This window comes from Theropithecus gelada, chromosome 9 (assembly GCF_003255815.1).
Source record: "Theropithecus gelada isolate Dixy chromosome 9, Tgel_1.0, whole genome shotgun sequence".
In the NCBI taxonomy this organism is placed as follows: domain Eukaryota; kingdom Metazoa; phylum Chordata; class Mammalia; order Primates; family Cercopithecidae; genus Theropithecus; species Theropithecus gelada.
The window spans coordinates 29,724,536-29,746,841 of record NC_037677.1 but is presented as its reverse complement, the minus strand read 5'-3'; the positions used below and the strand labels follow the sequence as shown (position 1 = coordinate 29,746,841).

Genomic DNA, 22,306 nt, shown 5'->3' with positions numbered 1-22,306 from the left:
TTCCCACCAACAGAGTATAAGGGTTCCCTTTTCATCACAACTTAGCCAGCATCTCTTGTTTTTTTGACTTTTTTTTTTTTTTTTAGATGGAGTTTTGTTATTGTTGCCCATGCTAGAGTGCAGTGGTACGATCACAACTCACTGCAACCTCCACCTCCCGGGTTCAATGATTCTCCAGCCTCAGCCTCCCGAGTGGGTGGGATTACAGGCACGCACCACCACACCTGGCTAATTTTGTATCTTTAGTAGAGGCAGGGTTTCTACTTGTTGATCAGGCTGGTCTCGAACTCCCGACCTCAGGTGATCGGCCTGCCTCGACCTCCCAAAGTGCTGGGATTACAGGCGTGAGCCATAGCACCCAGTCTCGACTTTTTAATTATAGCCATTCTGACTGGCATGGGATAGTATCTCATTGTAGTTTTGATTTGCATTTCTCTGATGATTAGTGGTGATAATCTTTTTTTTATATATTTGTTGGCTGCTGGTATGTCTTCATTTTAGAAGTTTCTATCATGTCTTTTGCCCATTTTTTTTTAATTTATTAATTATTATTATACTTTAAGTTGTAGGGTACATGTGCATAACATGCAGGTTTGTTACATATGTATACTTGTGCCATGTTGGTCTGCTGCACCCATCAACTCGTCAACAGACATATGAAAAAATGCTCATCATCACTGGCCATCAGAGAAATGCAAATCAAAACCACAATGAGATACCATCTCACACCAGTTAGAATGGCGATCATTAAAAAGTCAGGAAACAACACGTGCTGGAGAGGATGTGGAGAAATAGGAACACTTTTACACTGTTGGTGGGATTGTAAACTAGTTCAACCATTATGGAAAACAGTATGGCGATTCCTCAAGGATCTAGAACTAGATGTACCTTTTACCCATTTTTAATGTACTTGTTTGTTTATTACTTATTCAACAGTTTAAGTTCCTTATAAATTCTGGATATGAGACCCAAGGATAACTTTGACATAAGCTTTTTTTTCACTTGTTTTCCCCTCCAGATTATTATTAATATTTTCACCATTGAGTAATAATTTTAATTTTATATATAAATTCACGAAATTTATTATATTGCCGACAATTCTAAGCAATTTGTATTCACAATACAGATTAGTGAAAAGAACTATGTAGATAAACTCAGGCAGAGGAAATCTATGAGCAAATGAAACTTGTCTACTTTTACAAGCATTGAACTTTACAAGTGTATGGAGTTCTAATATAGAGTATTCGATTATTCAAGTGACTTCCTTTCCCGATTTCTTTTGAAATTTTCATCTGAGATGCGTAGGTAAATCAAGTCGTTCTAGGTTATATTATTAATGCGATCACTTAATACCTATGTTTTCCACTAAACTATAAGCAGCGTAAATGCAGAAACTATGGGTTTTTTTTTTTATATTGCTGTCTATATATTTCTTAAAATGAAATTCTCCTGAATAAATGTTTTTAATATCCTAACGGTGAATGGCATTTAATCTAAAAAGGCAGCTGGTTGGTATTTCAGCTGCAAAGACTTGGAAAGAGAATATTTTCCTTCTGTGAGTCTCCACCCAAGGGCATCAAATACCAATAAGAAGTCCAAACTGGTCAATTTAGTCACGTGATTTATCTCCTTGAAGGAAATAAAAAATAAGTGAAGTGGTATCATTTCAGGAAAGTGCTTCAACTTTTAGCTTTTTAAGGATAAAGTTTGATGGATCAAATCACCTGAAAATCTTCTAAAGATTCCAAGGCCCATGCCATGTTTTAGAACAATTAAATCTGAATCTGGGCTGGAGTGCAGGATATGATTCCAACATGCAGACATGTCTGGGAACCACCAAACAAGAGCAGATAGCACCAATTAGCCAAAATTTCTAAACTGATGGATGCACAAATTTAATCTTCCCCAAACTAAATATAACCTCTTTCTACTAAGTCCTATGTATAATTAGCATTATATTCCAATATATATAATATAATTCTATAATATATTCTAATATATATAGTATATTCCAGTATATGTAGTCACACCCAATTTAATGCTTTGCATGGCATAGTTATGCAAAGCCTAGTTCTTATGTGCAGTGGTCTGAATGTGTCCTGCAGATTTCATGTGTTTGAAGCTGAATCCCCAGTGCAACAGAGTTGACAGCTGCGGCCTAATGGGAAGTGTTTAGTTTATAAGGGCTCTGCCCTCATAAATAGATTAATGTTGTTATGAAAAGGGCTTGCATTATTGGATTCATCCCCTTCTCTCCTTCTCAATGTGAGGATACAGTGTTTGTTCTCTCTTGCCTCCTGCCTTCTACTATGTGAGGATGCAACGAGAAAGCCCACACAGGTGCCAGTGCCTTGATCTTGAACTTTGTAGCCTCCAGAACTGTGAGAAAATAAATTTCTTCTCTTTATAAATTACCAAGTCTGTCATAGCAGCACAAATAGACGAAGGCATTGTGCTTGCAGTCTGATTAATAATCTTTAAAATTGTGTAGATATCTCAACATGATGCAGCTTGTCCATGGCACTTTTGAAGATACTTTCTCTTGACACTTGTTTTGAAGCTGCAATAACCTGAAGAAAAAAAATAAAATTCTACATCAAATCAATGCAGAAGAAACCATGATATGAAGATTCCATATTTATATTTGGAACACGTATAGGTGCAACCTGTGAAACATACAAAAATCTCAGAAATTGTCTAGATCTGATATCCATTAAGGAAGAGAAATCTGGACACAGCCTACTTTACTGAGATTGATTTCAACATGGGTAGAACTTTAAGAGTCACCACTTCAAAAACAGATTTAGGACTATTTGTTTTCCTACATTTTTCTGGGACATAAACCTTGCTGTACATGATGTGCAAAGTGGTAAGCTCTACATTGACAGAAGTGAAATTCTTACATTTTGATGACTCTTTAAGGATAAATTGAAATACTTCATAGATTTCTAAAGTCTTGGCTTGGGCATGGTCATGCAGAGCACAGCATGTTGCAATTTGGAAGTTTCAGCTAATTGGTGTTACTTGCTTTTAATTCAGCGGTTCCCAGCCTGGTCTGCACGTTGGGATCACACTCTGCATTCCATCTCAAAGTCTGATTTAATTGGTCTAGAGCGTGGCCTCGGGTTTGGAATTTTTCAAGGTCTCCAGGTGATTCTAATGTGCAGACAAATTTGAGAATCACTGCTCTAGTTCAAAGAGATTTGTTGGGTCATGGTGTGTCCCACTTTAAGCATGTATCAACTAGTGAGAGAAAAATAGAAAGGCAGGTGTTATTTGGCTATTAGAGGGAGACCTCTCAATTACAACTGATTACTCCTAAGACCTTGCTTCTGTGAGTGGCGTATGTACTGTATTTGGGAATCAATGGTATTATTTTCTTGTATTTGTTTTTTAGTATTTAAAATGATATATAGATATACCAGATTCTGTTTTAAAATGTTAACTGGCATTAGTTACTCTAAACCTTCTGGACTGTCTCAGTTATACTAAGTACTTCAGGGTCATTTCTGAGTGCTCCTCTCCCTCTCAAATACCAGCAAGTCCTTTGGATTTTTCATAACCCTTCTCATAACAGCCTCTTTCTCTTTTGTTCTTGTTGGTAACCCAGTTTGAGCTATTATGAGTTTTATTGTGAGCCTATTGAAATAGCGTCCAAACCAATGTCTGATTATAATTTGTACCTTCTCTGGTCCACCACATTTTCTGGATTGTTCCTTCGAAGTCCACATTTAATCCATTTATTCCAAGGCTCTCATCTTATACAGAATCAAGTTCAGACTTTCTGGACTGACATTCGAGGCTTTGTGCATTCTAATTTCAGCATATCAAACTGTCCTCAGTTCACATTACTGTTGTGTATGAGCTTTTGTTCTGGAGAGTTTCTGGATTACTTCTAGTTTATTTCTGCCCTTTTCCCTGTGATCAGACTAGTCCCTCTGACTAGAGTGACATTCTCAAATTCTAAATCATTTTTCCAGGGCCAGTTTTAATGCTCTTACTTCTCTGAACCTTATTTTTCTTACCTTTAAAATTGAATGAAATTTCCTTTCTTAGAAGGCTTATAGACTGAGTCCTGTCTTTAGTTTAGCAGTTATCTTCTCCTGGTTTGGAAAAGAGATATTTGAATATCCGTATCATTTTACTAGGCTGCAGACTTCTAGAGGACAAAGACTAGATCATAAATACCTACTTGCCCTTCATACCTCCCACATACATAATCCATGCATCATGAATACTTGTTAACTTAAATGCATGGCATGTGAAAGAAATGCTTGTAAATATAATAGGCCATTTGACGGCATCTTCTTATATTAGACTGTAGTCTCTTGAATGTTTTCCCTGTATATTTCTTTTTCTTGGGTCTTTGCAGCTAGTTCTTAGGAAAGTGAAAAGCTAATAACATTGATCCCCCTCCTCACCCCTGGGAATTTGCAAGACAGAAGCAAAAAAAGAAAAAATAAACAAATAAAAAAAGAACAAATACTTCTTGGGCTGCACTGAAATAAAATCTCTTCCAGCTATCTTGTAATTTTATTGCAAAATATAAATGCCAGTTTTATAGATCCGAAAGAGAATATTTCTGCAAAATCAGCAAAACCGTATTATGAAAATATTTGTCTGAATGCATCATTGGTAATTTTAAAACAAAACTGCACAACAGCTTGTGTTTTTTCTTTTTTAATAACTCATGAAGGATTGCAAGCTCTCTTCTTTCGTTCTGCCCTTGTTTACCCTCCACATCAGCTACCTGACATTAAGTGAGTTGGCAACAAGGTTTTCCCTCTTCTAAGATGTGATCCTAGAAGAATTTGTCATTTGAATTTGGCTTTTAAATTCTTATTTAGAAAGCAGTAGGAAGATTTATACTGCTAAAAGTTCCTCTATGCCAAATGAAGGCACTCTTAGAGATTATTTGAAAAAAAAATGGATGCTACTTAAGAGTATTATGAAAATGACCTCTCAACAAAGTGAAAATGGGGCAGAGTGACCATATATATATAATTATAGGTAGCCAGAGAGCTCAATAGCTCAGGAACAAAAAAACAAACAAACAAGCAAAAACAACAACAAAGACTGGATGGCATTGTATTACACAAACAGCCATGAATTCCTGCAGTTCCTTTTATAAGGAGATAGGATCTCTCTTCTCACCTCTTCAATCCAGGCCATGCCTTGTGACTTGTTCTGAAAACAGTGTGAAGCGACATTGTGTACCTTGTAGGCAATGCCTCGAGAGGCTGTACAGCTTCCGCTCTTGCCCCTCTTAGATTCTTTCACTTTATGATGTGAACAAAATCCTCTGAAAACGAATTTGGAGGAAAGAGACTTCATTCCAGTGAACAATTTGCAAACCAAGGAGATGCAGCCACCTGTGGTGTAAAACAAAGATACATTCCAGAGAGCAAAGGGAAGGCTCAAGTTTTGTAGCAAAGATTCCTGCCACAGTTTGCAATCAGGTCTGTTTATGTAAATAAAGGATCAAAACTTGCTTAGCTCTGATTGGTAGATACAGCTGAGCCCTGACTGGCTGAGAGAGGTGAACGCTGATTAGTTGGTTCAGGTGAGCTCTGAAAGTCCCAAAAATAAAAAGGTGTGGGTTTCTGGGGAACTCAGAGTATGTGTGTGACCCCTTATCAGCCAATGGCCACTTGGCTCTATTTTAAATTTAGGCCCAGTTAACAACTTGAGATCTGCCTTGAAGAACTGACTCTTTCAGATTCATATTTGTTCATTGTGAATAAACCCAATCTATCCCACTTAGAAATGAGACAGCAAGTGGAGATAGAGACCCTAAACATGTGACCAACGCTGACTGGGACTGACCAGGCCCAGCTGACATACCAACTGATTGCAGGCCAGCAGTAAACTCAGCTGACACTGTGTAGAACAGAAAGAATTGGGCTCAGTGGTTTATGCCTGTAATCCCAGCACTTTGAGGGGCTGAGGCAGAAGGACTGCTTGAGGCCAGGAGTTCAAGACCAGCCTGGACAACATAGTGAGGCCCCGTTTCTACAAAAAACTTTAAAAAGATAGCCAAGCATGTGTCATGTGCCTGTAGTCCCAGCTACTCAGGAGGCTAAAGTAGGTGAGTCTTCTGAGCCCATGAGGTCCAGGCTGCAGTGAGCCACGATTGTGCCACTGCTCTCCAGCCTGGGTGACAGAACAAGATCCTATTAAAAAAAAAAAAAAAGTCACAGACCTGGATTCTTCATAACAGCAAGGAAGAAGTAGCAGCACATTACAAACCAGTCCAATTTACTTATAAATTTGATTCACTATTCAGTTTTTGATTCTTGAAATGTCCATGCTGTATTACAAAAAGTCCCAAGCCACCTCTGTTGGTAGTCTATTGGTAAGTAACAAACAACTCCAAAACTTGATGGCTTACAACAACTACCTCTTCATTCAGCATTCTTTGGATTGGTGAGGTGCACTGGGCTCAATGCCCAGCCCATTATGACCTTTTTTCTAGGAGGTGACAAAGCCAAATAAATTAGCCTTGTAAAGTATAAAGAAGCGCTAACATCAACAACTATGTGTTGAATATCTATTAGGTATTCGGCAAAGTTCTAATCACTAGAATACAGAATTGGACACAACACAGAAAGTTATTTTTATTTTTTGTTTATTTATTTATTTACTTTGAGATGGAGTCTCACTCTGTCACCCATGCTGGAATGCAAAGGCATAATCTTGGCGCACTGCAACCTGCCAGGTTCAAGAGATTCTCCTGCCTCAGCCTCCCAAGTAGCTGAGATTACAGGTGTGTGCTACCACGCCCAGCTAATTTTTTGTATTTTTTGTACAGACGAGGTTTCACGATGTTCACCAGGCTGGTCTTGAACTCCTGACCTCAAGTAATCTGCCCGCCTTGGCCTTCCAAAGTGCTGGGATTACAGGCTTAAGCCACCATGCCTGGCCCAGAGAGAGATTTTAAAGAAGTTTAGTGGAGGTGAAAGAAGAAAAAAGATCTGATGTTAAACAATGTTTTAAAGGAACTTAAAACAATGAAAGCAGACTAAGGGAGGATTATTTCAGAGGCATGAAACAGCAGATGCAATGTATGATGTTGGAGAATATGGACATATTCATGGGACAACAAGAAAACCAGTGTGGTTGGTGTGGCATGTGAGATGATGAAAATGAAGTTGGAGAGATGGTTGTGTCAAGCACTGTGTATGGTAAGGATATTGGATTTTATTCTAAAGTGTGATGGGAAGCCTCATTTGAACAGGGGCATGATATGATTAGATTTCTGGTTTAATAGGTTTACTTTTCAAAAGGATTACTCTACTATATAGAGAATAGAGTGGGGGAACTTGTATGAGAAACGGGGAGACCAGTGAGAGAGCTCTTACAGAAGGTCTGATAAGTAGCCTAATAGAAACAATTTGAGCAAGCGTGATTTTTTTTTTTTTTTTGAGATCCTAAAAATTTTGATAACTACAACATATTGTGAAAGTGGAGAGAGCATTGACTCTGGAGTTTGTATGTGTTATATAGAACTGGTTTTATATCCCTACGATTTATGTGGTGCTAAGCAAGCTACTCCATATGTCTCAGCTTCAGTTTATTTATTTTTAAAGTGGTATCTAATTCTCTGGTTTGTTGGAAGGATTAAATATATAATATATATTATGTGCCAAGCAGAGGGCTTTGAAATATCATAGGTGCATAAGTGTTAGTTACACTTATTACCAATTTTTTGTAAATATGTGATTAATCATTTTCTTAGTTTTAAAATAAAGGATCCAAAAGAAGAACCAAGCACCAAAATCCCAATATAATAGATGGCAGAGATTGAGGCAATGGATTAAAAATGGAGAGAATGATGGTTTCCAGCTGCATCCATGTCCCTACAAAGGACATGAACTCATCCTTTTTTATGGCTGCATAGTATTCCATGGTATATATGTACTACACTTTCTTAATCCAGTCTGTCACTGATGGACATTTGGGTTGATTCCAAGTCTTTGCTATTGTGAATAGTGTCGCAATAAACATATGAGTGCATGTGTCTTTGTAGCATGACTTATAATCCTTTGGGTATATACCCAGGAATGGGATGGCGGGGTCAAATGGTATTTCTAGTTCTAGATCCTTGAGGAATCACCACACTGTTTTCCACAATGGTTGAACTAGTTTACAGTCCCACCAACAGTGTAAAAGTGTTCCTATTTCTCCACATCCTCTCCAGTACCTGTTGTTTCTTGACTTTTTAATGATTGCCATTCTAGCTGGTGTGAGATGGTATCTCATTGTGGTTTTGATTTGCATTTCTCTGATGACGAGTGATGATGAACATTTTTTCATGTGTCTGTTGGCTGTATAAATGTCTCAGCAAACTACTATCACAAGAACAGAAAACCAAGCACTGCATGTTCTCACTCATAGGTGGGAATTGAACAATGAGATCACTTGGACACAGGAAGGGGAACATCACATACCGGGGCCTATTGTGGGGAGGGGGGAGGTGGGAGGGATAGCATTAGGAGATATACCTAATGTAAATGATGAGTTCATGGGTGCAGCACACCAACATGGCACATGTATACATATATAACAAACCTGCACGTTGTGCACATATACCCTAGAACTTAAAGTATAATAAAAAAATAAAAAATAAATAAAATAAAAATGGAGAGAATGTAGAACCCTAATTCAATATTTTTGATACTTCTTGAAGCTTGCTGGAAATATTTTTACATAAGGGAATGCTGAAACACAGAAAGTAAGTGACCCATTTCTTCTTCATTTTGGCATTCCCAGTATTATAGCATATTTATTCATTTCAGTTTACTAACCAATATGGCCCCCTTTTATCAATTATGCATCGTATTAGTCTGCTCTCATGCTACTAAATAAAGACATACACAAGACTGGGTAATTCGTAAAGGAAAGAGATTTAATGGACTCACAGTTCCACATGGCTAAGGAAGCCTCACAATCATGGCAGAAGGCGAAGGAAGAGCAAAGTGACGTCTTACATGGTGGCAGGCAAGAGAGAGCACGTGTGTGGGGAAACTCCCCTTTATAAAACCACCAGATCTCATGAGACTTATTCACTATCACAAGAACAGCGTGGGAAAGATTCACCCCCATGATTCAATTACCTCCCTCAAGTTCCCTCCCATGACACATGGGAATTATGGGAGCTACAATTGGAGATTTGGGTGGGGACACAGTCAAACCATATCATGTATATATTTGTAGGCTGTTTTAAAAAATTGATTTGCTTTAAAGATATGTTTTCTCTTTATTACTGTTCTTTTTCTCTTCACATGTTCATCATTCCTCAAAACAATGCCATAAACTTTGAGGGTGAGACAAACTAAGACAATATGAAATCTATTGTAATTTTGTTTTTGACTCTTAGTACCATGCATCCTGTTTTTTAAAAAGGTTTTATTGTGTAAGATGTGAAAAAGTTGATTATGAGAATTTTTTACCCAAAAATAAATACGTAAAGAGAGATTCCATTAAGGTTTAGCTATACATTGTTTTACCATTTTGAAATATTATGAGTTTGAAAACAATTGCCCAACATAGCATGTCCTCTTTACCTGTCCTTCCTGTTAAGTTTTTAAAATGCAATCCCAGAATTTCAATTACATATATATGATTTCATTTTAGAGGTAGCTGTTAATCCCATGAGACAGAAATATATTTGGATACTAGGTTTACTATTAAAAGTAACAGTATTTTCATAAAATTAGGTTGATTAAATATTCTCTTTATTCTCTTTAGGGTAATAATTCTCTATGCTAGCATAATATATGCTATTAATGGTCAGATTAATTTATTTGATTGCCACTCTTTCTATGCTTGTTCTGTTTGAGACGTATTTTCATAATTAAAGTGATATGCTTAGAGGCACATACAAAATTCAGTAAAAAGGGAGTTTTCAGAATATCATTTATTTGTAAAACTGTTTTCCAATATTAGAGGCTATAGAACATTGCTCACTCTGTAAAGTCTGGTTTGAGATCTCTAATGTTTGAGGAGAATTCATGCTTCTATTAATGTTAATAGCATAAGAATGTAGAATGCCTGATTTTTTGTTGTTGTTGTTGTTGTTGTTGCCATGGTTTATGATCATGTGATACACACAACATTTCTGTCAAGGACAGGTTACATATATGACAGTGATTCCGTATTTTTACTGTGACTTTTCTGTTTAGATACACAAATCATTACCATTGTGTTACAGCTGCTTACAGATTCCAGTACAGTAACCTACTTTACAGATGTGTAGCCTAGAACAGTAGACCATACCACATAGCCTAGGTGTGAAGTAGATTATACCATCTAGGTTTGTGTAGGTACACTCCATAATGTTTGTACCATGATGAAACTGCCTAATAACACATTTCTCAGAAACTTGTCATTAAGCAACTCATGACTGTTTTTGTTAACAAATGTGATGTCTAATAGCATTTTATAGTTTCCAAAATATATTCACATGTTTTTCTCAAGTAGACATTAACTCCAGTGTGGTGACACTAGTTTTATTCTAACTTCTGTTTTGTAATCTTGAAGATAGAGGCTAGGAAAGTTATCTTTATTTTCAAAATGGTGTGCAGAGGGGTAACGTAGTATTAGATTCTAACTATATGGCAAACGACATCAAACCTCCTAGAAAAAATCCATTTACAGCTGATTAATTGCTTGTTAATCACTCCCTGAATCTGGGAGGCTAAGATTTTAAAGACTTGGAGGAGTTAGAAACAAAGAAAAAATACTAAAGAAAAGTTTCGTTCTCTGACATTAAATGAGTAATAGTATTTTAAAAATCTAACTCATTAGAAGTATATTAGGCAAGATGTGGTGGCTCACGCCTGTAATCCCAGCACTTTGGGAGGTCGAGGCGGGTGGATCACTTGAGGTCAGGAGTTCAAGACCAGCCTGGCTAACATGGTAAAACCCTATCTTTACTAAAATACAAAAATTAGCTGGGCATGGTAGTGCATGCCTGTAATCCCAGCTACTCCAGAGGCTAAAGCAGGAGAATCGTTTGAACCCGGGAGGCGGAGGTTGCAGTGAGCCGAGATGGCATCACAGCACTCCAGCCTGGGTGACAGAGTGAGACTCTGCCTCAAAAAAAAAAAAAAAAAAAAAAAAGTATATTATTATCTTTCACTGGGAATACCAGACTAAACAGTAACAGTTACTTTAGAAATGAGATTATTGGCCAAGTAGTTACAAGTAGGTAGAAAGAAAATACCCAGTTTTTCCACAGAAGTTGATTATGTGAAATTCTTAACTGAGTTATAATTTTTAGAAGTTGATTCTGAGTAAATTTTTGCAAAATTCTTTTAAAATTATAAATAGAAGTCAGTTATCAGTTTTTTTGCTAAGAAATAGATCAAGACAAATAACTGGATTTTTCCAAAAGCCTCCTTATATTAGAAAGCTTGAGTGGCAATTCTGATTAGTACTAGAAAATGACATGGGTTTTTGAAAGTAATATATCTGGCATCTGGGGCTTTTTTACAAATCCAAACTTAATAAAACTTAACTGTTTGTATGTTCTGTGGAATAAAACTGTGCCCCCCATCCACTCCAAATGCATAGGTTGAAGCCCTAGGCCCCGGTGTGACTGTATTTGGAATCAAGGCCTTTAGGAAGTAAGGTTAAATGAGACTATAAGGGTGGGGCCCTAATCCCATGAGATTTGTGTTCCTATAAGAGGAGGAGAAGACTCCAGGGAACTCTCTCTCCATCTCCTGAGGACACAGGGAGAAATCAGCCCTTTACAGGCCAGAAAGAGAGCCCTCAATGAAAACAGAATCAGCTGGAACCTTGATCTCAGACTTCTAGCCTCCAGAACTGTGAGACATAAATTTCTGTTGTTTAAGTCATCCAGTCTGTTGTACATTGTTATGGTAGCAGTATGTTATGTTAAGGCAGTATGCAAACAGTACCCAATTTCCAGCCCTGTTAAATGTAGAACAGAAATTTCCATCTTTTACAAAGGGTGAATTTTTTTTTAATTATTAGAACATTTTAAGGCCCTCCATACCATAGTTGTTTATTTCCAGTGGATTGGAAAATCACACTATCAAGAATTAACAGAAAAAATCAGTGGCTCTGAAAAATGAACATGCATTTTACCCACCACAATTATATTGTGTATTTGAAAGATAGTTGCGCACATATACGCAAGACCCATAATTTATTCCATTTATGTAGATAATGCATAGGGTCTCCGAGATTCTTACATTCCCTGCAACATGTTCGTGAATTTTGCTTCCAACTTTGGGGGCAATCTACAATTTATCAATGAGGATGATTGTGTACTAGTGGAACTGATACCAGTGCTAACTGTAACTAGCTACCTGCACTAGCTATTCAAATACATGCTTTTATCTCTCTTAGTGAGGACCACTTAAATCAGGCAAATGGTCTTCTGATCTATACCTAGCAATCACTTTCTATTTGCCCTGTGGCCAAAAGATCTTAGAAGCTTAGTTAAAAGGCATTCCATGAGAGATCTAGTTCAACTCCTTCCTACACAGACTAAAGCCCAGAACTTACAGTGGCTATTTAGAGTCAGAACTTGTACTTCAGCTCAAATCTCCTCTGAGCTACATTATTTTAATGTTAATTTTATGTATTTTAGTAGAAATCACATACATATTGTAAACATTTTTTTTGAATCACACTTTTTGTTGAGTTTGTGAAGCCTTCAGAAATCCCTTGTAAGTTGGCAGTGCACCTAACTCTGCCTCAGATTCTTTCTGGCATCTTCTATCTCATCACTCTATGCCTGGGAATAGTCTATGGGGCTCATTCTTCAAAAGATTCAAGGTTTGTATCAGGAAGTAGATAAATAAAGGTGTAGCATACCCAAGTAAAAAATACGTTCTATTTCATTTAGTAAATGAACCAACATAAACACATACTAATATACCTCAAAATGCCTGTAGATCTAGGCAAGCACTTAACTGTGCTGTGTTAATTTTGTTATGAATTTGAAAGATCACAAGGGTATTGTGCTTTCATGGCCATATAGCTCACCCAACTCAGCATAGCAGAGAGGACAATCTCATCTATGAGAGAGATTGTTACTGGGAAAATGGAAACTGTTTTATAATGGAAATACCGCTGGAATCCTATCTTTAATGTATTGTACAGTATTCTGACCTCACAGTAAATTCACACACATACACACCCCACTGTACTACATTTTTAGGAGGGTCACTTAACTAAACGTTTCTGAAGGACACGCCTAGAATCCCAGCATGTTGGGAGGCTAAGGCGTGCAGATCACGAGGTCAGGAGATGGAGGCTAACATGGTGAAACCCCATCTCTACTAAAAACACAAAAACATTAACCGGGTGTGGTAGCACGCGCCTGTAGTCCCAGCTACTCAGGAGACTGAGGCAGGAGAATCACTTAAACCCGGGAGGCGGAGACTGCAGTGAGCCGAGATCGCACCACTGCCCTCCAGCCTGGGCGACAGAGCAAGATTCCGTCTCAAAAAAAAATAAAAAAAATAAAATAAAATAAAGAATAAAATAAATCATACCTAGAAAAGTCAAAGATACTGCTAGAGGGATAGACCATGTTGCAAATAGATCAAGTAGGTGAAAATTCTTGGGGAATTGTGAAGATATGGGTAAACAACTGTAACAACACAGAAAAAATGTGCATAATGAGAGCTGGTGCAATAATCTGATATAACCAAGAGAAGACAGATGGATTGATTTAAATTATTCTGACACTCTATCAGTAAACTGAATTGTGCACCATGTAATTGTTCTTAGTGTCTGAAGAAGGTATTAATGTAGTATTTGTTGATGGGTACTGAAGTCTATTCAAAGCTAATATGTAATTGTTCTTATCATGCTGAAATTGGGCTTGATTTAAGGATGCTGAGTACTTTATATTCTGTTCTTAGGCTTTTCAAATGTGTTTAAATAACATTCATTTAATATAATTCTTTAGCAACCCAGTGAAAGAAAGCTAAATACTATCATTCACTTTTTGCTGATAAAAAAAATTAATGTGACTTAATTATCTGCCCACACCTCACTCCCTATAGGTCACCTTCTAAGGTAATTGAAAAAGGTGGAGATTCAAGGGTGGAACCTTTATCTCACATTGCTTTCAATGAGGTCTGTTTCCAACCCGGCTAGGAGTCGTTACTCATTCCACTGGTCAGCTCTTTAAGTCCAAGACCCCTGCCTTTTTCTGTATGATTTTACTTCTGGCAAAAGAGGGAATCTATGTGCAGGAAAGGCCACACTGAAATGAACTGAATGGATAACTGACCTCACTAAAGTGACAGCTCGTTAGGGACCAAGCCAGTGAGAACCAGAGATCAGTTCTCCTGTCTGCAAGTTTAATGTCTTCAACCACAGGCTATCTTCCTCCTCACCTTGGTTCCTTCCTGATCTACCCACAACTATGTCAGAATGTAGCTGTGTGTCCAGTTTACTGTCTATATAAATGAATGAAAAAAGGAGATGGTTTGCTGATGTTTCTGTAAAACACTTACAACAAAAAAATCACTTTATAAAGATTTGAACTCCAATCTCTCATTCCAAGTTTAGCAGAAATGAACATTTTACTGCATTTCTCTTAATGCTGATTTTGTTTATGGCAATTAGTAAAAAAAAAAAAATTGCATTCTACAGCAGTTAAGTTATCGAAGTTAGTACCCGAAAGAAAAGGTAATGGAAATTTACATATCACCCGTTTCACAGAGTAATTTTAAGTTATTGACCTTGAATCTCCATATTGAGTATCTGATCTATGGTATGGTAAAGGATTCTTTTTTGAGAACTTTACAACATACTTATGATAGAAATTCTATAGAACTGTTTACTGTGTGTAGCATATGGCCTTGTGTCTCTTGATCTATGTTGGCGGTTTGATTCAAAAAATCAACAATACCCTTGAGCATCTTCATATATTTTCTAAAGCTTTATATAAAGAAAAAGAAGAAAGTGGTTTGCATATAATGTGTTTATTGTAAAAAATCCAAATAATACAGATGAGAGAGAGGAGAATGCTTCTAAATTCCGTCATCTGGAATTAACCAGTCAATATATGGTAAATATCTTCTACTCATATCTTTAGGCAAATTTTCAGAGAGGGTGGAGAAAAATAGGTGAGTAGAAATATGCACATTCATATTTGAATAGCTGTAATTTTGTAAAATTGAGATTATAGCGTGAGTGCTGAAAAATAAAAATAAAATTCTAAGCTTCTAACCAGCTGAATTGACCCATTTTGGCCAAGAGGACCTCAGAGAAACCTTAACAGCTGAGTTCCCGGCTGTGGTGGGATGGAAGGTCAGTCATGCCTCAGTGCACCCCTTCCTTATTAACCCTTAACCAGAATTCTTTCCAAGGAGTAAGCAGAAATCAGCTCTGGAAAACAATAAACAGATGACTCGTTCCTTTATCACCCTTAGCCAGTCATCTGAGGCAGCCACTGGACTCCCCCTCCCACTTTGCTGTTTCCACATTACCACTTGCCAGTTTCCCAGTGCAACCCTTCCCGAAACTAGACTGCCACGTCTGGACAGGTTTCCGCTGACTCAAGGAGGATGCCCAGTGAGAGTTTTGGTGTCCTTGGCTTCACCTTTCGATGTCAGGGGGGCCAGATCTCTACCCTTGGATCATGCTAACAGCATTTTTTGTACATGTGACCCTTGAAGAGGCACGAAGCTCAATTGCACTTGTGCATGTTTCGCCTTTCATAAATACTCAGGACTCCTCCTGTGGCTTATTGAGTACGTATACTCAGCTACCCTGATTAACATAAATCCCCGTGTTGCTCTCGACTTTTGCTGGAGGATACCCTTCCCATTGCAGGGTGGCCAGACTGTAGCTTGCAGGAGCTGCCTTCTAGAAGGACTGGTAGCTCCCAGCTGGTTTGTGACTGGACTATTTGGAATGCAATGTGAGCTAAAGATCCTATCCCCTCCCTCACCTTTCCCAATTTTATTAGAATTTGGAAAGGAGAAATAAAACTTTCTTTCCAAATTTATGAACCTCATGATTCTTCAGTTGACAATACTATGTTTGAGGAAACTCATGGCCTTTCAGTGCCTGGTATACAACCTGAAGGCCACTAGTTTCAGACTTTTACCTTAAACGGTTACCTAAAACATTAACATTTTGAGTTCACTATTTTTAAAACTATATTTTTATACTTTCAGATTTGTCTGTTAATTGCCTGCTATGAAACATTAGATAGTTATTTTTATATTTTCCTGGTTGATAGTAATGGCATTCTGATTTATAACCATAATAGTGAAATTGTCCTTTTTCCCTTTACATAATTTTCATGGATACAGTGCTCACCCATCAGAAGATTTGCTATAGTTTCTCTCTTCCCATAGATAGCCACATGCTGAATACAGCTAATAGTTATAGAATTTTTTATTACAGGTGCATTGATTCACCCATTGGTTGATTCAGTGTATAATTAGGCATTACATTTTTAAGAAGTTCTTATTGGTAGCATATTCTCTGTATATTTGTATGTATTAAAAATATATTTGTTTCCTATATATTTAAATTACAACTTAACTGAACAGAAAAATTCTTGAGTCACAACTTTATTCTCTGAGATTGTATAAACATTGTTAATATCAGATGTTATGGAGAGGTACCAGGTACAAACTTATTGAATTTTTTTCCTCCATATAGATAGCTCAATTTCTTTCTAGATGCCTATAAGACTTCCTTGTTTAATCTATTGGAAACCTCATTAGGAAATTTTGTGGTACTCAAAATTCTATGGCAGATTTTCTTAAGACATGATGTGGAAATTCAAGTCTTTATCTCAGAAAAATATTTTTCTAATATGTCATTAATTTTTTTTTTCTACAACAACTACATATGCACCTGATCTCCTTTCTGTTCCCCTGCAATTTCTGTGCTGACTTTTGTCTTGTCAGCTTGAGATGCCACAACAAAATACAATAGGCTCGGCGGCTTAAAGAACAAAAATATTTTTTCTCACAGTTCTGGCAGCTAAAGGTCCTAAATCAAGGTGCCAGCTGTTTGGGTTCTTAGTGAGGGCTCCCTTTCTGGCTTATAGACAGCCTTCCTGCTGTATTCTCATATGAGAGAAAAAGAGAGAATTAAAAAGAGAGGGAAGGAGAGGAAATGAATTTCATATCTCTTCTTGCAAGGACACTAATCCTATTGAATAAGGACCCCAATCTTATGACATTATTTAGCCTTAATTACCTTCTTAAAGACTCTATCTCCAAATACAGGCACATTGGGCATTGGGGCTTCCACTTAGGAATTTTAGCAAGGGGACACCAACATTCAATCCATAGCATTCGTCCTAGACATTTATCTCATTGTTCTTTTCCATTTCATGTTGTGTGTGCCTCGGAGCTATTTCCTGTGTCCTGACTGGTAATTTAGTCGTGCTTATTCTGGCTACTAGTGGGTTCATCTCTGTAATTCTTTACCTGACTACTGCCAGTTCACTCTTTCTCTCCTCTTGTTATTTCATCGTGTGCTTTTGGTTTCTTATACCAGCACGGTTTTTTGTTTTGTTTTTGTTTTTGTTTTTGTTTTTAGATCACAGGGAACTCTTTTATTAACTCTTTATTTCTGAGGAGTGTAGTATTCACAAGTAATATTTTAAAATAGATTTACCTTTAAATGAATTGCGTAGCCCTTGTGAAATCACTCTTATAAGGATTCAATATATTTGTTAATACTTGGCAAGAACCATTCAAATTAGAATCTTCCTTTATTAATTAAGGAATGATCTTCAAGAGGTGGCCGATTCATTCAGTGCTAAATAATCTTACTAAGAATTTTGATTATGTTTTAAGTATCCATGTATATCAAATGACTACTACACTGATAGTCATATAATATATATTTGATCTTTTTTCTTTTTTGCTTTTTTTTAAGTTCTAAATGAAATGAAGCTGGAGTTCAAATATCATTACTGCATGAGGCAATGTGAGGCATTCATAAACATTATCCATCATAAAAGCAACACCCATGATAGAAAAGAAGGCAGCATTTGGGTTAGGAATTATATAGATTGATTGCTGCAGAACAGCTAAGTTGCAGTTATGATAACTTTTCCTCCGTATTTTTGGTGTAAGTCCTCTGTCTACAGCTGCACATTTCCATGCATTTTTGAGAAACATGGATTTATACGATTTAATACCACATACTGTGCCATCTACTTTCTCTAACAGTTGCTTTCCTAAATGAATTGGCAACTAGGCATATCACAGTAGTGTTTTGTTTTATTTTCTATGGTGTTAGAAATAGTTTGCTCTTGAACAGAAAATGAAAATCTTTGCACTCAAAGTGGCTTTTGACAACTCCTTAAGTGCCATTGCTCCTAAAAAAGGATAAGACGTGTTTTGAATAATTTACTAGTGCTAAAATGTCACATTTTTGAGAAATCTATTTTATGGTTTTTCTGAATATCTGAGCCAAACACCTCTCTGGAATTTAATAACTTGTGCCTCTGCCTTCCTAAGTAAACAATAAATTGTCTTCCTTTTTGAATAAAAGTTGCCATGACAACTTGGCAGGCGTGGGCTATGGAAGTCAGATACCGAGCTCTAGTATTTCAAAGATGTGATATTGTTTTTGGCAGCTCTGATTTAAGAAAAACTGAAGGTGTATTTTCACATAGTATATCAGTGGTGGACTTCGTAATTAGACTAAATTGTGTATATTTTTGCAGGTAATTCATTATTTAAGTACAATGATATTCTTGCTCTTTATGATAACTTCAAGACTCTTTCTTAACTAATCACAGAAATCCAGAGATTAAGGAAAATGCCAAGGTTATTTTATAAATGCTGATTTCAAAAATTATCCTGAACTCAATTCTGAAATTTTGACATTTTAAAGAAAATATCTATTTAGTAATTACAGGGAAATTTTGCAGCATCAAATAATCTGTTATATAATTCACCTAAAGATTACATCTTTAACTTCAATGTTCCTGAAATCTTTGTAATAATACTGTCAATAGGGATAAAAATTAAATTTTGATTTAAACACATTGAGTATTTTCTTCAAAACCACCCTTTTATTACCATTCACTGAAAAAATAAATGAATTATTATTTTACATAATAATTTAATTTTTAATTTTATAAAAATTTCAGTGAATGCTATAAAAGGGTGGCTTTGAAGAAAATATTCAATGAAATGATTTCTAGGTGGCCTTGCTCAAAGTTGCTTAAGTTTGGTTGCAAGTAAAAAGGCCTGTTTTTTCAGTTATGATTCTTTCAGTTGACCATAACCTAATTCAAGGTTGATCTAACAATAGAAAAAGACTCAAGGTTTCATGGAATGAACAAGTCCAGTAACAGATCACACCTAGATAGACTTGCTCAGGGATCTGGCCCTTCCTTCCTTCCTTCCTTCCTTCCTTCCTTCCTACCTTCCTTCCTTCCTTCCTTCCCTCCCTCCCTCCCTCCTCCCCTCCTCCCCTCCTCCCTTCCTCCCTTCCTCCCTTCCTTCCTTCCCTCCCTCCCTCCTCCCTCTCTTTCTCTCATTCTTTTCTTTCTTTGATAGAGTCTTGCTCTGTTACCCAGGCTGGAATGTAACAGCATGATCTCAGCTCACTGCAAACTCTGCCTCCCAGATTCAAGCAATTCTCCTGGTTCAAGTGCTATGCCTGGCAGTAGAGATGGCGTTTCACCATTTTGGCTAGGCTGGTCTGGAACTCCTGACCTCAGGTGATCCACCCGCCTCGGCCTCCCAAAGTGTTGGGATTACAGGCATAAACCACCACGTCCAGCCTGTAATTCTTTCTCTAGCAATGTGTTTGCCTTATCTTCAGACAGAATTTCCTCATAGTAGCAAAATGGAGCCAGTGGTTCCAGGTCTCATGCCTACATATCTCAGCAATCAGAACAAGGGAAATGATCTCTTCTCTACCTAAATTCCTGAATGTCTCAGTAATTGCTCCTTCTTAGGTTATCGGCTCATGCATGCCACCAACCACTGTGACCAGTGTAATAACATGAGCAAAATGGCCTGTGCCCAATGTCAAGGAAGGTTCCCACCTCCAAATCTTCTGGTTGTGAAGCCCAGTACACACAGATGAGTTGAATACATACCAGAGACACATCCACAGTGTGTTTTACCCTCAGACAACCCAAACTATCAGTGTCATTATGAGATTCTGGAACAGAGGGAGGAGTGGAAACCCATTGAGGTGTCAGAGCCTTTGGGGGCTGCATGATCTTCTTTCTTCTTTCTTTATATTTACTTTGTTCTTCTTTCTCTGTAGACCTTTCTTTTCTTTCACCAAGGTGTACATATAATTTGTGTGCCATACCCAGAGTTTAATTGCAGATATACCTAGGGCGTTTTATTTGTTTGTTTTGTTTTTATTTTTATTTATTTATTTATTTATTTATTTATTTATTTATTTTGAGACAGAGTCTCACTCTGTTGCCCAGGCTGGAGCGCAGTGGCCGGATCTCGGCTCACTGCAAGCTCCGCCTCCCGGGTTCACGCCATTCTCCTGCCTCAGCCTCCCGAGTAGCTGGGACTACAGGCGCCCGCCACCTCGCCCAGCTAGTATTTTTGGTTTGGTTGGTTGGGGTTTTTTTTGTATTTTTTAGTAGAGACGGGGTTTCACCGTGTTAGCCAGGATGGTCTCGATCCCTGACCTCGTGATCCGCCCGTCTCGGCCTCCCAAAGTGCTGGGATTACAGGCTTAAGCCACCGCGCCCGGCCTTTGTTTTGTTTTTTTAAAATGGGAGTCTCACTCTGTCTCCCAGGCTGGAATGCAGTGGTACAATCTTGGCTCGCTGCAACCTTTGCCTCCAGAATTAAGCAATTCTCCTACTTCAGTCTCCCAAGTAGCTGGGATTACAAGCACTCGCCACCACATCCGGCTAATTTTTGTATTTTTAGTAGAGATGGTATTTTGCCATGTTGGCCTGGCTGGTCTCAAACTCCTGACCTCAGGTAATCCGCCCGCCTTGGCTTCCCAAAGTGCTGGGATTACAGGCATGAGCCACTATGCTAGGTCTTTATTACATAAACAAAAAACTTACTGTTAGCATTTAATCACTATTCTCAATATTTACATTTGGATCATAGTCTCTCTTTTAGGCACGAGGCAAAATCTATTTAGAATACTACATAGAATATTCTTTTCCTTTTTGTAATAAGTTACGTATATATCTCGATTGATGATTTGCTAAAAAATACATGAGATTCATGTTTTGACTGGATTTCAAGAATAATTTTATTATATTTAATTATCACTTAGATGATAAATGAATTAAACAAAATTCACATCCCAAACCTTATTATTCAAATCATAGACCTATTTATTCAACATTTTTTCTTATACTTACCTGAAGGCTTTAAAATATTTTTTGTCTACTAACTCCTCAAATTGATTTCATGGTTATAAAACATTGCAATCAGAATTAGCCAAGAATCATATAATTTTTCTGGGTATTTCTCATCAAAATTGCTTCTTAAAACATTTACATCTCTTCACTGAGTGAGAAATACGAGGAATAAAGGCTTTGTGACAGGCACTATGGTAACACCAACAATGATAACTCAAAGAAAAGTAGAATGTAGTAACTCAAATTAAAGGAAAAAATATATTGTCTTCATTTCTAGGACCATTAGCTGAAAGCAGGCCCTAATATAACCTTATTTTTAAAGAAGAGAAGTTTGAATTTGTTATTACTAATTGTAATTATACCATAGGCTTTTAGTAAAAATTTCGAAAGAGACATTTTTGTTCAAAAGGACCTTTTTGTTCTGGTGAAAAATTAGATCTTTGCACCCAGTATATATTTCCTTCTAACTCTTGTATATTTAATAATTTCCTCTAAAGAAGACTACTAATTTTACACATACACACACACACACACACACACTCATGTAAAATACAAAACTTAGAAGGAAATATATATTGAAATTGTTAAATATATAAAACATTTAATCACTATTCTCCACATTTATATTTGGATCGTAGTCTTTCTTTTAGGTCACAAGACAAAATCTACTTAGAATACTGCATAGAATATTCTTTTCCTTTTTGTAATCAATTACATATATATCTCAATTGATGATTTGTGAAAAAAAATACATTGGATTCATGGTTTCACTGGATTTCAGAAACCATTTTATTTTATCTAATTAGCACTTAGATAATAAATGAACTAGACAAAATTCACATTCTAAATTTTATTATTCAAATCATAGGGCTATTTATTTAACATTTTTTTCTTACAGTTCATGTGTGTGCGTGGGTGTGCACATTTATTTATTTAATCCAAATTCATTTCTCTTAGAGTTTA

The 22,306-nt window shown here is 36.9% G+C and overlaps 1 protein-coding gene across 2 annotated transcripts in view; it reads left to right on the top strand.

Annotated features, from left to right (window-relative positions):
* PLXDC2 (plexin domain containing 2) overlaps positions 1-22,306 on the top strand; it is a 463,014-nt gene that overhangs the window by 209,124 nt on the left and 231,584 nt on the right. The gene's annotated exons all lie outside the window — the stretch shown is intronic.